General features: G+C 44.5%; 1 pseudogene; it reads left to right on the top strand.

Moving 5' to 3' along the window:
• LOC104860974 overlaps window positions 1-15,884 on the top strand; it is a 35,288-nt pseudogene extending 19,404 nt beyond the window's left edge.
• The last annotated feature ends 442 nt before the right edge of the window (window positions 15,885-16,326 follow it).

Below are 16,326 nucleotides of genomic sequence, written 5' to 3'. Positions count from 1 at the left end.
AAAAAAAAAAAAAAAAAGAAAAGAAAAGAAATTGCTCTAGGGCCAAGGATTTAGCTCAGTGGATCCACCGCCTGCCTTCCAAGTGCAAGGTCTTGAGTTTGATCCCTGATACAAAAAAAAAAGAAAGAAAGAAATTGCCCTACTGCCTTGAGTCTCTGACAGTTTCCTGGTCTGTGACAGAGACAGGCCATGTACTCCATAGCTTTGCTGTAATATTAAATGAGATATAAACAAAGCTTTTGGTGTGGTGCATGGTTTGGTGTAAGTATGTAGAAATAAATACAGGTAAAGCTTTTTGGGTAGTGGCTGGAATAGCAGAAATACACTGAAATGCTCCCTATGAGGATTACTTAGTAATAATATTACTGCCACAAATATTTTGTAACTGTAAGCAACGTTCTATCATGTTGACTGTTTATCATTACTATATCCAAAAAGCATTTCCAACACCCCAGCTTCCATCCATCCTTTGGCAGCTGGGGAACTGCACTGTTTAATAAGATACACTCTGTGTACTCAGTCTTTTGAAGGTGATATTGATGTTGAGTGCAGAGATGCTGGGAGCACATAAAATTGCTCTCCCTAAGACTACATGGACACAAGGGACAGAGGAAGAATATATGGAGAGGAGGTGGTAGGAGAGAAAGAGAGAGAAGCAAGATGTAAGGGGAGAGTAGAGATGTGTCAAATGGGATGACAATTTGGGAGATAAAACCTTACTCCTTTCTACTGACTCCACCCCTTACTGGCTTTCTTGACCAAGCAAGAAAATCCCGCACCCCCCACTCGTCCCAACTTCCCATAACTTTCTCCAGGGGGCCTTTGATCTTCAAGGCAGAGCAGCTGGATTGACCTCAGAACAACAGCTGTCTGCAATGCACCCATCTGTGGAGGCCACAGGTCCCTTGCAGGCCCTAGATTCCCAGGCCCTGAAGAGGCCTACATCTATCAGGAAGTCATGTCCTCTATACCACTCCTGGGGAGGCTGGCAACAGAAGTGAGGAACTGGTCCCTTGATGTTAGGCCTGGCCCGGTCCCAGGTTACTTTCCCTAGGGTAACTAAGAACTGCTACAAGGCATATAAAGAGAGAGGCCAGAGCCTGGTCTCCTGCTCCCAGCTGACTTCTCTGGCAGGCTTGGCACCTTTTCCCCAAGGAAAGTGGGATCCTAGTGCTGGAAGGGTTCAACACCCTTCTCCAAAATATCCATCAATGTCCTGTGACACTATGCAGCTCTGAGTATATTATCTCATTATAGGCTGCTACGTACATTCCTGACACAGCCCCTATAAGGCACAAAGATTGGAAAGTGTCCTGACAGAATTGGGGTGACATCCTCCCCTTGGGTGACTTGAGGAGGGTAGGACAGGGGCTTTTCTCAAAGGAGATGGCAGCTGAAGAGAAGCCACGATAGACAGTGTAGTAGGCTTGGAAGTAGCTGGGGGTCCTTACCAAGCACCAAGAAGGGAAGAAAGGGAGAAGACTTCAGCGCTTGGATACAGAGAGGGGTGGGAACACAGAACTGCCACCTTCCATAGAGGATGGCAGACCCCCTTAGTGATGCCATGGTGGAGAAGACAAGATGGTAACATAGCCATCAACCTCCCCTGCCCTGTCCCCTGGCAGTACACCCTGACTGCTGAGCACAACTGTAAGCCAAGGAACAAAGAGCTCTTGGACCCAGAAGTCCTTTGGTCTGAAGAGGGCCTGGAGTGACAGATGGAAGTTACCTTCCACAGCGTGGAATCTGTACTTTGGTATCCAGGAGAGTACTGCAGATGCACATGGCCCCATCAGCCATTCGGGCTCTGTTGGAAGCACTTTATTTGTATTAACTTGTTTAATCCCTACAACAAGCTTTGAGGCAAGCATTTTTGTTAGTATGGTCCCTATTTTTCTCATAAGGACACTGAGGCTCAGTGAACTTAGGTATCTGCCCAGGTTGCCCATCTACTGAAAGGCAGTTGCTGGAGTCTGCACCAAGGTGCCCAAGCCCTGAGCCTGAGGTTAGAAGCATTATGCTACGCTGCTCCTGCTCTTTGTCCGTTGCCAGGGAGCTGCTTCCATGACCCCAGTGGTGTTCAGCCTTCCCATGTAGTTCTGTTGTGAAATGTGCTAAAGGTGGACACACTCTAGTATTAAGGCAGGGCCCCAAGTGGGATGGATCATAACCCAGAACTTTCCTCAGGGGTGAGCTCAGGGAGCAATTGTCAAATCAGAGCAGAAGACAAAAGCAGTTCGGTCATGTGATGACTAGAAGGTCCTCCCTCTGTGTATGGCAAAGCCAGCCTTCCGGTTGGGACAGCTTGGGCCCTGGCCCTAGTCCTGTATCTCAGGGTGGGACAGGTTGCATCACTCCCTGGGTGTGAATCCTGGCTCCATCACTTTGCAGCTAGTGACCTCACTCTTCTCACTGGCACATGGAGACAGATAGAACCTACCTCATGAGATGACTGTGAGGCCTAAAAGAGTAAATGTGAGAAGAGTCAGGCACAGGTGAACAATGTCTCAGGCATCTCCGACCACATATACCACAGTAGTGCCAAAGGTGCCTAATGACACTGTAGCACATCATCTTACTCCTTTGTTTGCGATGAAGCTGGTGTAAAGATTCTCCTATGGTACTGTGCTACCATAGATGGTATAAAAGCATAGTATCTGCAACTATGCACAGTACTGAACACTTCATCGTGACAATGAAGGGCTATATTACAAGTTTTTTTAATCAACATACTGTACTTTTAAATCATCACTACACAGTATACTCCTATTTGTTAAAAAGAGTTTACTGTACAATAGCATCCCATGTTTTGCCAGCAGTAGTCTCATCTATCTTGTTCACCACATCCCTTGATTGTATCAAGAGGCTTCTGTGAGTGTCTGACCTAGACCATCTAGGTTTATGTAAGTGCAACACAGAAAATCTCTAAACAATGCATTTCTCAGGATGCATCCCTGTCATTAAGCAATACATGGTGGTCATTTTTAACAGCTCTTGACACCCTCCTGTAAAGATGTTTAAGTGTTAGCTTTTTTTTTTTGTATCCATTGTTATTATTATCAGTTTCTCAGCCTCAGGGCCACGTTAGGAGCCACTTGTGATGTTTTAATTATATCTATGCCTGTGTCTTCCATCATGAGACTCACTCAAGATATCTTGGGTGAAGGAGGTTGTCTGGACATCATCGATAAAGCGATGGTTCCAGCTTCCAAGAGCTTAAACACAGCAGGGGAGACAGGAGGAACTAAAGGGCAGGGTTGGTTTCTTTCTTTGAACGTGAATATGGGAAGAAGGAGTGTTGAAATGGGTCATATTTTACCAAGGAAGGAAAGTAAATGCAGAAAGGTCAGAGAGCTCCTTTTGCAAAATAGAAAGAGTAAATAATTGACAAAATTAAGACGAAGCTGGAACCATGAGCGGTGTGCCATGACTATTGCCTCAAGTCGTGTTGTATGCATGGACGGTGCACAGTATTAATTTAATGAAAGAAAGAATGAATGGACACATGTTCCCTTTAAAACACTGTCTTGATAATTCAGGATTTCTGTGCATTCTGTGTGTACTGATTACCCGTGGCTGTTTAACATAATACCACAAATGCAGTGGAAATGGCAAAGTTTTCTTGCCCTATGTTTCTGGATGCTGGCAATCCAAGAGCAAGGTATTGAGACTGTATGTTTCTTCCATAAATGATGAGGGAGAATCTGTTCATGTGCTTCCCATAGCTTCAGTCATGGTATGAATTCCTTGGCTGGTAGATGACATTCTCTCTGTTACTTCACATCTCATCCCTCTGTCCATGGTCTCTATATTCAAATATCCCTGTTTATAAGGGCACATTCATACTGGATTGGGGCCACCCTAAAGACCTCATTTGGTCATTTGCCAAGACCCTTGCTGTGGTCTGGATATCTCTGAATGTGCCCCCAAAGTTCATGTACTGGAAGCTGGGTCTCCAGAGTAGTGGGCTCTTTAGGAGATGGGGCCTTTTAGAAGGTGGCGAGGACTTGGAGACACCATGCTCAGAAGCATTAATGTTGGTCTTGTGAAGTGTTAGATCTCATGAGTGTGGGTTGTTATAAATCAAGGACACCCCATGTGCTTGTCTCTTCTGCACACCATCATTTCCATTCTTGCTTCTTTGCCATGCTATGAAGAAGCCAGAGGGGCTTTTGCAAGGGCACTGGCACAATGCTCTTAGATCTCCAGAACTATGAGCTTTACAAGCCTCTTTTCTTTATGAATTATTTAGCCTCTGGTATTTTGCTGTAGCAACACAAAATTGCCTAAGACAGTCTTGTTTCTAAACAAGGCCACATTCACAAGTACTAAGGCGTAGGAACTTGATATTTTTAGGGGAACACAATTTATCCTATAATTGTTCTATATTAAGAACTTAGACACATTTATTCCTCCAAACCATTCCTTTTCATCTAATATGTACCATGCCCTGGATGTTGGAAAGCAAAGGCATTGAGGGCTGGTTCCCTGGTGTCAAGTAGGTCACAGCCTAGAGAAGTAGAGCCATAAATAGGAAACAGATGGGAAAGCATCTAAGTACAAGATGCTGAAGGCTGAGTGCAGGAGGTAGGGGCTGCTGTCTTCTCAGGAGACTGTTCTACATCCTGAATTTAAAAAACTCTCAATGAATCTACTTACATGTATTATCCAAGTTCATGGACTTCAAATTCCCCAGGCATATGTGGAGGTGCTTCCTTTCCTTTTTCCTTTATTTTCTCTTTTTCTTTTTTTGACTTTTATTAGTACATGTTTGCAGTACATAATGATTACAATCACTGTAGGGAATTGGAGCATGTAGAAAACACATTTTCCACTTTTCCCCCTTCCTACCCCCCATTTTATTTTCCCAGCATCAGATTATTTTATCTTCTAAGACCTTTTAAAGTTAGTTATCATATATAAAGTTTTAAAACAAGACTAACAGGTCAAAGAACATATAAAACATATAAGACAGTTGTACTAAGTCAAGGTATACTTTTAGATACACTGCACTGGATTACAGTACTTTTATTCTCTCTTTTTTCCTATATGGCAGGAAGCCATATATTTAAGCTTATGTGTCTGTTTCTTCACTTAACATTATGGTCTCAAAGTGCATCCATTTTCCTACAAATGACTCAAATTTATCCTTTTTAATTATTGAGCAGAGGCTGTAAAAAATAAGACTCCAAACAAATTCTAAGCTAATTGTCCTAATAAAATCTTTGTAACGATTTTCTCAGTATATGAACCTGAGGCCCAGGTGTTTAGAATCTCTTTTTCCACACTATGATTTGGTTCATGCCTTGCCCACAGGAAAACACAAATCCTCCTGGCCAATCTCCCTGGCCCTAGCTTCAGAGAGCAAGTTTGTCCCATCCAACTGGGCACCAGGAGCACCTCTACTCAGAGAGTTGGCTGAGTTGGCTCCACTGGGGGTTGATACTTGTTAAGCTGTTGGAAATGTTTTTCTTGAGTTCTGTTTCTTCGCAGGGTGAGGAGTTTCTCTGGCTTTCCAGGATGTCAAGTGACACAGCTGGGCTGAGAAAGCATTAGTGGTGGGTACACATGGGTGTCTCTCATCGATAACAGGACTGCCAGCCCAACCCATGTAGAGCTGTTATGTGCTTGGAGGAAACACTCTGTCTCAGAGTGACCATCACTCTTGGCCCGACCATAATGGCAGCCTTGGGAGTGAGCTGCTGGTTCTGGTGCTAGGACCACTAGTTCTGTGGCCAACCTGCTGTGAAGGCTGTTCGTAGACACCCCAAGGTCCTGGCTTGCAGGCAGCCAGCTAAGCTTGTGTTGCTCATGCCATTTTTAGACACAGTGATTTCCTTCCCTACCTCTGATGTCATTGACTTTTCTGGAACATGCTCCAGACTCAGATTTCGCTGTTCTTGTTCTCTTTAATTTGTTGATGAACAGTTTTCTGGGCCTCTCCTAATTTGGCTCCCCATTCACAAACTCTCATAGCTGACTTTGTAGGGTGGGGAATCTCTGCCTTATGACCCAGTGGGTCTGACAGAAAGCAAGCAAATAGTTACAGTAAAGCGTATCAATAACACAGATAAATGCCACAAAGTAAAAAAAGTTAGTGTGAAGAGGTTCTATGACAGGGGAATATATGACCAGGAACGCTGATAAAATGAAAGTAACATAGATGTTACTGCACAAACAATACATTGCTAATTGATCACTGAAAAGAGTGTTGAAACCTCTAGTGACTGGCATGGAAAGATGATCAGGATAGCTGCTGTGACCGCCAGGAGTGCTGGTGTAGTGGAAAGAAGGTCTGTGTGGTCTGAGGCAGCAGGGAAAGCACACCTCAGAGGATCCACAGGAATGTGACATAACGGAGGTGGCCAAGTAGGGTGGGGAACTTTTTTTTAGAACATTTTTTGTTTAACCTGGATGATTTGAAGGTGGGAATAGGTAGCAGATTCTGGATGTGATGTTAGAGAATAAGGGTAATTCAGACTGAGTGTTTTAATGCATTTTCCCTTAACACATTTTCTCTAAAAATAAAAAAAGCCATAGTCACATCAGTAAAAGGAAGGGATGTTTATAATTTTTTGGCTTTGTCTTTGTCTTATTTGGGACACAGATGCAGCAGGGCCACAACATGAAGGCATGGTTTATATTCTGTGAGCATCAAGCATTGTAGATGCTTAGATAGGAACATGATGGTCTGGCTGCCAGCAGAGCCGGGTTTTGCTTTCTCATTGATAATAGGGAAAAAAAGGCCTGCTTTCAAATTTTGAGAAAAGCACACACACAGAGAAGTATATATGCAAGTATGAGGTGTGTATATGACAGAAATTAAATGAATGATTTATTAATAGTGTTTTCTTATTGTTGACAGGTTTGTGCTATTTCTAAGATCGAGAAATTTCACACAAAAATAAATGCCTGTATTGTCCTGGAAATAATCAGAAGATTTATCAGCATTGAGCTTAACTCAATTTCTCTTCTGAAACAAAATACACTAGGAGGGCATTAAAACTTCCCAATCCATGCCTTCTGATATTTAGCATTATGAAATATCATATAGGTACTCCTGATTTAACCTCTTAGTAATCTCCAAAGAAGAATCCATTAGTAAGGAAAACAGAGTCTGAGTTCCATGGGAAAAGCTGAGTTCATGTGGCTAAAAGTCTCTCAGACTTAGCCATCCTAGTTTGTGGTTGGTGCATGAGAAAAGAGTTAACAATGGGGATGCGTGCACCCCCCCCCCACTAGAGCCTGAATTTAGAAAGCCTAGCATAGGGAAGAGGTGTGTGGCATCAGTACGTAGGATCTGCGTAGCCATCTGCCTTTTTGTAGCAGCCCAGTGTCCACAGGGCTAAGCGAGATTAGTGTTCAACACTGTCACTTTGTGTCAATAACAGAAGCAGCACAGTTGCTGCTTACTTTATGTAACACTTTGAAGACTGAATCCAGGAAAAGAAGACACCCAGGGAGACAGAAAGCAACATACAACTGTTTTATTACATCGATGGACTTGACTGGGATCTCTCCAGAAGTCAGGCCCAGAATATCGGTGGGCCGGCAGGTGTTAGGACTGCAAGCAGGAGGCACAGAAGCAAAGCAGAGTATTTGGCAGTCTTTTGGTTGGTTGGTTATTTGACATTTTTTACATTCCATTGGAGTTTCCCTGGGAATACAGTAAGCAGAGTTTACACAAAGCAGAGCAGAGGAGGGGAGCAGAGCAAAGAGTTCTGGCAGGACTTTCTGAGTGACAGATCACAGAAGTTGTCATGGCTACTCAGGTACATTCTACAAAGAGCACAGTTACCTAGTTAACCCATAGTTGTTTAATAACAATTAAACCGTAGTTGTTCAATTTAGTTATTTTTTGTTAGAAATATATCTGTCTGCCTAGAAATTCCCTTTCAACTTTATGTGAGTGATGAAATCCTCTCACTTTTTTCTCCCCGTGGTGTTTAGAAGCAGGATTTCACGTACCTCTGGACTCTGAAAGACTGCAAGGTCCTTGGACAAATTAGAGTGTAGAAACGTTTCTCAGGGCAAGCTTGTGTTCATGCGACTAGCAGAAAAATAGAAATGAAATGTTCTAAACTGGTGAAGTAAATAGTACCAGGAATAGTACTAGATAAGAATGACTCGAAGGCCAGGTAACCTCCAGACAGCCCGTGGAGCCACTAAGCAGATAGCCAGCCAATGCCTCAGACCTTGAAGATTTTTCTCCTGCTCCTGTGAATGAGGGGCCATTTAGTTCCTGCGGCAAACATCCAGCTAACTTCTCTCTGGTGTGTAAGCCCTCGTCCCGTTCCCAAACATACAAGACCTATTTGATTTGGCCCTCACTTACCTCTCTGACTTTGTATTGTAACAGTTAGCTTTTTCCCTGGGCTCCAGACACACTGGTCTTTTTGCTGCTTCATGCACACACAAAGCCTGCCCCCACCTGGGGCAGCTCTCATAGCCTGAAACTTTCTTCCAAGAGCTCTCAGTGTAGTTGGATCCTTCCTATCATGTACGTTCTCCCTGACTCCCTGTGCAATGAGTACGTCCTTTCCTTTTAAGCAGCTGTCCATCCCACTGTCCTGTTGTATTGTCTTCATAGTATATGCCTTTCTCTGCGATGTTGTTATTCTTTCATTTATTTGCCTGTATACTGTTTATGTCTTCATTAGAATCCAAGCTCTGTGACTGTCTTGTTGATGGCCAAATGCCCAGTATGTAGAACAGTGCCTGCCACACATCAGAGACTATCTGTTGAATAAAGAGAAATTTCTCCAAATTCTCACTGAAGGCCATTTCATAGCTGATTAACCCACATGGTTGTGGGGGAAGGTGGTCATTGTGTTGTGCCTGATAGGGACCTGAATTTGGAGATAGCTCTATTTTTGCCTTTTTTTTTTTCTGACTGTTTAGAGCCTCAGTTTCCTCTTCTTTAAAATGAATTTACCATATAGGATATAGATCTGCCCCTACTGAGAAATAAGTCAATGTTTTGGTGTTTGTGAAACTGAAGGGGTGTGTATGTGAGCCAGACACTTCCAGAAGCTCAGGGGAAGAGAAAAACGCAAAAGTACATTTCTTTTTAACTCGTACGGGCACAGAACCAAGAAGTTCTGTCCTGGCCCCACCTTCTTGGGAGATGGTGGGTTTAGTGTCAGGAGATACCGCAGGGAGTGGTGGGAAGGCAGAGCACTGGAGGTCCTGAAGAACAGAGTCAGGAAGGCTCTGTGCCTGTGTGTGTGAGCTCACAAGTGGACATGGGGGCAGGAAGGCTGGCAGCTGACAGGAGCAGCCTAAGCTGAAGGTCCAGGCCAGCAACCCTGGGAAGTCAGGGGTACTCGAGTAGAATGCTGAGATGGCCTCTGCCAGTTCCCCAAGTTTCAAATCTTCCTCTGTTCTAGGCAGCCTGGATGAACCTCCAGGGCAAAATCAGCTGTTCTTTCTTCAGAGTGCTTGGTCAGTTTTGCTCAGATACAGGTGACTGCCATTACCTGGTTGTATTTTCAGTACTCACTCCCGCCTCCCCACTAGACTCTGGCTCTTGGAACATAGCAGTGCTCACTTTTCTATTTATATCTCCTAGGAAAATGAGTCAGGACTCATTCTCCAGTGCTCCCACTGGTGATGGCCCACATGTCGGTGACAACCGTAGGCTGGTTGATTGGAATTGTTTATTCACAGGGGTCCTTCTTCATTGACCCAGAAAACAATGCAGAAGTCAACACTTTTCATCTTTGTGTCTCCAGCTCTGAGTACAGAGTGAAAACTCCATGATAAAATCATGAAAGAAAAATAAAGGTGCCTAGTGGGATTCTCATGTTCCTATGTATTCTATGGGTGAACACACAGGTGTCTCTGCCCATAAAACCTGCCTCTATAACTTTCTGTTTAAAAGGATGCATAAGTGGTATTTCAAATAACTTATTCCAGCATGGCGTGGAGGTACATACCTATAGCTGCAGGTTTTGTGGGGCTGAAGCACGAGGATTATTTAAGCCTAGGAATTCAAGGCTACCCTAGAGGTGCAGTAAGAGTGATCATCTGTTGAGCTTTCATAGTAATGTAGTGTAGCTCATCTAATCTTCACAGGTCTCTCTTTTGGATTAAGGGAGAGGGTAACTGAAGCTCAAAGAGGCAAGGAGCCAGGATTTGAACAAAGGTCCAGAACAGGCCAATGCCAAACACTTGTGCCTATCTTGGGACAACCAAAGGGCAATAATAAAATTTTACCCCCAGGGTTGTAGCAGGATCAAATCCAGTAACAGCAGCATGGAATGATCTTCTGTTCTGCTCCAATACCTGAGGGAGAATGTGCATGCCCTCAGCAAGAGCCAAAGCAGATCCAGGGTTCCCAAGTGTGTGGCGGCTGGCATTTGGATCATTTGTGGGCTATTTGCCCAGTAGGAAACCATAGGTTGCTGTGCCAAAAGGCACAGCTTCCAGGGGCCCTAATCATCAGCTGATGCTTGGTGCAGCTGCCAGGGCCTGGGCCAGCAGGCAACAAGTTCCTTGTGACCTTATCACGGAGCTGGAGGGCACTTGTTGCATGGTGGCACTCCCTTTGGCCTCAGGCACAGGGCAGTCTTAGGGGTTCTGGAAGATCCAGAAAAAAACCTGAACCTCATCCATCTTTGCCCTTGGTCACATCCCCTCTGTCTCCTCACAGCAGCAAGTCCTATACTGCAGAAGCTCCAGTTCTTCAGCACCCAGCTTCAGCCTTTCTTTTGCTCCTGAGGATTTTCTGTTTTGGGGTTTGTTTTTTTTTTTTTGTTTGTTTGTTTTTGTTTTTTTTTTGGTACTGGGAATTGAACCCGGGTCCTTGTGCTTGTGAGGCAGGCAGCAGAACCACCGAGCTAAATCCCCAGCCCCTGAGGATTTTTATAAAGCCCCGCTAGAGCTGCTCCCAGGCAATCCAGCTTTTCATTAAAACCTTTTCCAGGACTTGCCTCCTTTTCATCTGCAAACCTGCCTGGTGGGATCTTTTGGTAATGGCAAGGGCTGAGTTCCCAGTTGCAGCAAATATTTAAGAGGCTGCTGGTGGGGATCTCTTTGTGACTCTGGGGTCAGCAGTTTGAGGATCTTTTATTTTTGGTATCAGCCTCAGAAGGTGTAGATTGTGAGGAAGCCATTCACTGACCTCCTTGGCCTTCATGCCTTCATCTGTGCAATAGGATGAAACGGGAGGAGGTCAGTGAAGATTCTAGTGCAGTGCCCGGCACATGTAATGAATGTTCCTATGCCCTCTGGGCTCCAAGTAGATCTGCTGCCTGTGCTGAAACCCTGACCTTGGGCCTGAACTGGAAAGCTGCACAGGCAGCCTAATGCCCCATTGGGAGGCGACTTAAGTGCCTGCTCTCTTCTCTCCTTGATTCCTGTGCGTTGTGGGTTGGCATGTGTCACTCGCCAACATTGCTCTGTTTCCGACCTTTGCCCATGCTTTTGCTTTCATGGGCTAGTGGGTTGACTCTGTAGGCATGGACAGTGGCTCAAAAGGATGGCTGGAGCCAGGGACACCTCAGCCATACCAGCCACAGGACAGTCAGTTTAGGAGGCAGCCAACCTGCTGAACCCTCACAGTCTCCCTGATGGATTCTGGACTTGATGCTGTCACCACAGGGAATAACTTCTAATTGTTCTATTAGATTGGGTGAGACTGTCATATGCCTGCAGAGAGAGATTAGCCAAGACATATTGCATATCTAAAGATGAGTGTTAGTCTGCTTTCCATCACTGTGACAAAATACCTAAGAATAACAAGTCAAGGGAGAAAAGATTTATTTTGGCTCATGATTTCAGAAGTTTGAGTCCATGATTAGGTGGCTGCATTGATTTTAGGCCTGTGGCTATGCAGAAGCACCATGGTGGAAGGGAGTACAGGGGAAAGCTGTTCACCTCATTTCGGTGTTGTGGAGCCCAGAGAGAGCTTGACCCAGGAGAGTTCTCAAGGTTAGTGGAATGATTCAGTCAGCTGCCTGCAGCAAGTAGCAGGGCATGTTAACAATCTAGGGATGTGAATCAAGAGCCACTAACATTTCCAGCTCTTTCATAAATATGGTAGCAACTTAACCATCAGAGCAAAGGCAAAGTGAAACTCATGAGATAACTCCCAGGATTCTGTGGTTGCTCAGAGTTGGTAGGTAGTTTTCCCATCTTTCAACCATTTGTCAGGTAGTAGACACTATGGGTTTTCTGCCTCATCTTCCTTATGGATGTAACCCTGGTTTTATGCAACCGGCAGTGTGTTCAGCCACAGGAGGAGAAGCATGGTTAGCCTAAACTGGTCATGGGATCCAGTGATGTACCACCAAGAAATAAATCACCCCCGAGCTGGGTGGTTTGAAACAACAATCATTGTCTCACATGATTTCTGAAGAGCAGGAAAATAGGAAGGTGTTGAGGAGTACACTGTGCTGTACATCTTGATCAGATGAGGATACAGAAGGAAGAGCAGGGGGCCTGGCATGCTTAGGGGATGAGTGTCTCTCCCTCTCCATGTGAGATCTCTGCATGTCACCTCACTACATGTGACTCAAGGCACCAGCACATGTGTTCCAGGGGACCCTTTTTCTGATGGAGCCTTGGGAGTCATCTGGGGTCACTGTCAAATTATGTGGGTCAACAAATCCCATAAGGAAGTGCATGGTTCCTTGATGACATGGTAGAACTACCACCTCTACCCTGGAATAACTTATGATCAACTTTCTTAATGTTTGAGAAAAATCCCTGCTGTGTAAGCACCTTCACCTGTATTTTCTGTTCCTTATGCAGACTGTATCTTAAAGCTGGCTAGTGTAGTGTTTAAAAGTACAGGAACAAGACCTTTCTGTATTTGAATTCCAACTCTACATTTAATCATTGTGTAACCTTGGACAAATCACTTCACCTCTCTGGGCCTGAATACTGAAGGAAAGGGCCATGCCTACCTCACCGGGTTGCTGAAGAGATTAGCAAGGTCATGAGCAGAAATATGCCACAGAAACTGACATGGAGGATACGCCCAGTACATTGTTCCTAAGGACATGCAGTGATTTCAACCCAAGTGGCAGGAGCTGGCACCTTCATTGCCTCAACAGTTCTGTGAGATATGAGCATTGATAGCCCCGATTTTGAGACAGAGACAATGAGGTCAGGAAGGCAAAGCTGGTAGAGGTAGAGCAGGTTCCAAGTATAGCTGAGTCTATCACACATTCTGTTTGCTCTTATGGAGCCTTAATTTCCAGACAGAGTGAGACACTGAAGCTGTCTATGAGACCCATGGTTCTTACCAAGTACTTTACAATATTTTCCAAGGTCATCCTTTCCCTCTCTTCTACTCCTATCACCTCTCTGCCATATCCTGGTAAGTCGACTTCTCCTCACCATTGTGATTACCACCCAGCCTAGGCCACAAGCCTCTCTCACAGGCAACACTGCAGTGACCTCTTGAGTTGTCTCCTTGTATCTCATCGTGGCCCCTTGAATGCAGAGGCTTCTTCTAGGACATAAAGCAGTTGACACCCCTCAGATGGCTCCTTAGAGTCAAGTGTGTGCTCCCTACCAGGGCCTCTCCGAGCCTGTAGCCTCAAATCCTGCTGAGCTCTGTGACCCCCTCCTGCTGCAGCTAAAGCCTTGCTCTGCACCGCTCAGAGTCCTGGCTCTACTTCCTGAGGGCTGGGCACTCCCTCATCTCTCTGGTCCCACTAGTGTTTCTTTTTTTTAAATAGACATATAATTATACATATTTATAGAGTACAGTGTGACTTATATAATACGTAATGAATAACTCAGGATAATTAACATACTCATCAATAGAACCACTTATTGCTTCTTCCGGGTGAGAAGACTCACAAACCCCCTCCTAGCTGTTTTGGAATATACAGTACATTCTTGTTAATCATAGACATCCTACTGTGCAATAGCACAAGAGCACATATCCCTCCTAGCTTAGTATAACTTCAGACTACATTTATTCCTGAGTACTTTAAAACCACATTTTCTCTCCCGCAGGCTGTGAGCTCCATGTGCACATGGTATAGATTAGAAGGCAGAAGGCTGGGGTATCAGTCAGCTTTGCATCAGTACAATGAAATACCTGAGGCAATCGGCTTCACAGGGAAAAAAGTTTTGCTTAGTTTACCATTTGGAGGTTAAAAGTTGGCATGGAGAGGGGCATGGGTGGTCATCACTCTGGCTTGTGCCAGGGCAGAGGATGGCAATGATAAGAACACATGTTAAAGGGAGGTTACATTTCAAGCAGGGAAGCAGAAAGAGAGGGTAGGAGAATGGGCAGGGCCCCACAGTTCCCTTTGAGGACACACACCCAGTGACCCAAGACCTCCCACTAAGCCTTACCTCTTAAAGGTTCAGTGTGCCTCCCAATACTACCACCCTGGGGATCAAGGCTTTCCATATGAGCCTGTAGGGGACAGTCATGGAAACTGCAGAGGACAGGCTTTGCACTCAGACCAAGTTCATGTCTCTGATTACTGCTAACGGTGGGCCTGCCACTCAGGAAATTTGCCTAGTTTTCTGTGCCTTATTTTCTTAGTCCACGATGAGAATGGTGAGAGAACCCACTTCTTTGGGTGGCTATGAAAATAAGATGCCAAGCAGGGCCTGGGTGCTGAGCAAGCAGGTGGTTGTGGCACCTTTGTTGCTGGCCCTTTCCTGCCTGCCTGCCCACTTTGCCTTGGTCTCCAGGTGACTAAACAGCTCCAGGAAGAAGATCTGAAAGCGCAGGTTCAGCTCCAGAAGCCCTCGCTACAAAGATCTGGAACAACAAGACTGTGAAATTGCTTGGGAAATTCAGGAGAAGCTGGCTATTGAGTCTGAGAGATGGCACATTCAGGAGAAGAAAGATGAGGACATAGCTTACCTTTTACAAGAAAGGGAGCTGAAAGAAGAAAAAAAAAATCAAAAGCAACATGTCCCAGAATCCTCTGGAGTCAATATTTATGGAGATAGCTACTACTAGGAAGATGGAGGAATAAAACTGAGGGAGAAGCTGTGTGTGCTCTTCTACAAGTGACCCACAGAGACCAGGAATGGTATGATGCTGAAATTACCAGAAAACTGCAAGAAGAAGAAATTCTGGCCACCCAGGAGGACATGAGAGAGTCCCAAGTATCCCAGGATGAGGAAACTGTTTGACTTCTAGTGGCTGAAGAAAAGAAAGCTTACAAGAAAGCCAAAGAGCGGGAGAAGACATCTTCAGACAAACAGCACGACCCTGAGTGGAAGTCAAAAACTGCTAAACCACCGTAGTCCAAATCACAAGAAAGCCATGAGGCTCACTGTTGGAAGACTGACAGACCAGCACAGCCATTACCACCTGCCATGATGGAAGCTGGGGATCTGGATGGCACTCACTTTACAAACCAGTACAGTTCCACACGTCCTAATTCAAAAGCAGAGTCCTCTCATAAAGATTTCCATTACAAGCAGTAACAACTTGGGAATCTGCCTTGAAATGGACTCTTTGCAGCAGGTATTACTGGATGATGCAGATTCCACATTATTTTCCTCCTGTGTTTGCATTCCTGGGATTTGCTTTCCAGTGCTTTTCTTGCTGTAGATAATTTCAGTTCATTTCAGTGTTCAGGCTATTCTGATCACTAGGGCAGCATAAGAAAGTGTAGCTTCCGAATATTGGCCACCTTTGTGCCACATTACTTCTTGGTATAGAGTGTCCAAGAGCTCTGCAAAGTGCCGTTTTGTTAGCTATGGAGTATGGGCATCTAGGGACTAGGTTTAGTTAGTGGTTAAATTCTGTGGAGATGAGTAATCAAAGTAAATATAACATTTGGCTACAACACAGTACAAGAATATAAGAAATAGAGATTTGGGTACCCTGGTGTATGTTATTTTGAAGGGCAGGACATTTGTTTTTATTCTTTTCAGGAGAAGAAAAAAAGTTGCAACCAGTAAGTATTTTAAAAAGAGACACCTGGAGCAGATGAAATACATTGTTCTGAATACATGGACCCCAGCAATTGCACACCTTTGTAAGTCCTCAGGAAAATTGGCCTAGATACCAACCACTCTTTAACACTTACTGCGCGATTGCTTTGTCAGTAGTCAGGCTTTCTGAAGACCCTGGTTAATGGACCGTGTATTAGTAGTCATTGGAAAGATGTCTAACTAAAAATGAAAAATTTTAATCTCATTTTGTTTTTACATGTAGATCCAAGAGAATATGATTGTGTAAGTAAAGATGCTATTGATTTCTCTGGCTACAGATAAAAGTTTTCCTCTTGCTTAAAAGCCATTCAAGTACTTGTTGGCAACCTTCATGTTGAATTAGACAACATAGTTCTTTATCTGAGTATTTGGTCCTGCACATTTGTTAGTGGGCACTGT

Source organism: Fukomys damarensis, unplaced genomic scaffold (genome assembly GCF_012274545.1).
Source record: "Fukomys damarensis isolate Sample0158 unplaced genomic scaffold, DMR_v1.0_HiC HiC_scaffold_9, whole genome shotgun sequence".
Lineage (NCBI taxonomy): Eukaryota > Metazoa > Chordata > Mammalia > Rodentia > Bathyergidae > Fukomys > Fukomys damarensis.
This window is presented reverse-complemented; position numbering and strand designations above follow the sequence as displayed.